This window comes from Chrysochloris asiatica, unplaced genomic scaffold, assembly GCF_000296735.1.
Source record: "Chrysochloris asiatica unplaced genomic scaffold, ChrAsi1.0 scaffold00036, whole genome shotgun sequence".
Classification (NCBI taxonomy): domain Eukaryota; kingdom Metazoa; phylum Chordata; class Mammalia; order Afrosoricida; family Chrysochloridae; genus Chrysochloris; species Chrysochloris asiatica.
Window position 1 is genome coordinate 7,544,396 of NW_006408554.1, and position 1,720 is coordinate 7,546,115.

At 38.0% G+C, this 1,720-nt stretch overlaps 1 pseudogene; it reads right to left on the bottom strand.

The window, feature by feature from the left end:
* Positions 1–237: 237 nt before the first annotated feature.
* On the bottom strand, positions 238–1,358 carry LOC102828126 (annotated as a pseudogene).
* Positions 1,359–1,720: the final 362 nt, after the last annotated feature.

Consider the following 1,720-nt stretch of genomic DNA (forward strand, 5'->3'; position numbering starts at 1 on the left):
CTACCAATATGCTTATGGTAGACAGGAATTTAAAACATAATGAAAAATTCAGTCTGATCAAATTTACAATAACTGAAGGTTTAGTTTTATTCAGCTGTGAAAACACTTAACAGTCATTGTTGTATCAATATATCAATGATGTCAAGTCTAAAAGAAATAACTTGTCTAGTCTGTGAAAAACAATTCTCTTCAGTTAAAAAAAATGGGCTTTTCAGATGTATTACTTTTTCATTTGTGTCATAATTTCCAATAAATAACTTCTCTTGGTGGTCTTGTCCCTAATATGATATCATCACACAGCCATTTATAGGTATAATCTTTGGAACACTCTATAGTTTCAAAAAGATGGTTAAAGTCCTTAAGGCACATATTAGTTATTTTCATGTTTTCTTATTTGCATCAATATATCCTTTGCATCAACTGGACTTAATGAATGTAAATGGTCTACTAGCTTGGCATTGCACTTCCCAAAACATTGCTTTACCATTTGAAAAAAATACATCAGAGTTAATAGGTGTTAAGTTTTCTGTAAATAACTTGCTATGAGGAGTCATTCAAATAAAATGCAGGTTTTGTTGTATGAGTTCTGATAAGTCCCTGTGCTTTGTCTTTGTTTTTTTCTAGCTGCCCATTTTGGGTGTAGAAATCAAACAATGACCAAGGTTCCATGTGCAGAAGCTTAATGTCATAAGCTACTTGCCATAGGACACTTGATACTTGATACAAGTTTATATTTTTGGGTTTTGCCATTAGTTTTCAGTATCAAACATATTTAATTCTACTGGTCCATATCTATATATAGAAGTACAAGAAGAGAAGTCATGTATAAGTTCCCACAGTGCCTTTTTTTCACTTTTAATTAGAAAGATTCCAATTACTTTTAAAGGGATACCTGCTGACCAAGGAAATGCTTGTATCCCCAAATTCTGAAAAACCACCTGTAAAATCATAATAAGTGGTCTTACTAGAGTACCATTTCTAGGATCCAATTTAAAGAAGTCACAGTGGACCACATCTAGTTGTCCATTCAGATTTTTTCCTAAGGACTCCAAATGTGGAATAAAAGTTCTGTCACTTTCAAGGACAGCCACTGTGGCGCCAGTTTTAAGTAATACTTGGGTCAGGATTCCAGGACTAGGATTGCATTCCAGGACTAACTGGGGAGCTTTTTGTTTTCTTTGCAGGATCTGCGCTAAGGTCTCAGCCAATCTCTAACTGATTACATAACGGTGATGGTCTAAACAACACTTAGACACCCACAAAGATGATTCCTTGATATCAGGGCAAGGCAACGGTAGCAGGCGAGAGTCAGACATGCCTCTGCGTGGGACCTTCGGTAAGTTGTTCCGCGTCGCCATTCTGGAAGCCAAAACATAAAAGCGACCAGCACCGGTAAAGACTGGGAAGGTCAGCTGTGCAGGAAGCCCTGCTACTGGGGCCCACATCTTGTCCTCTGAGGTCCCACCCAAAGATCACGCAGGGTCGCTATATCGGTGAACCCTGCACAGGGGACCCACGTTCAACATTTCCTCAAACCCAGACTATGGAGGGCGGCCTCTATCGATCCTGTTAAGGTACCTAATTATCATTCTTTGGAATTCTTTTTCTGTTATTCCTATTCCCTTTTCTTTCTCAGAAACGTCTTCTGGTTTTGCATCTTGGTCATTTATTTGAGCCAGTCTCACTTGTTTCTTAGTGTGAGCTAAAATTGTCTTTTGTC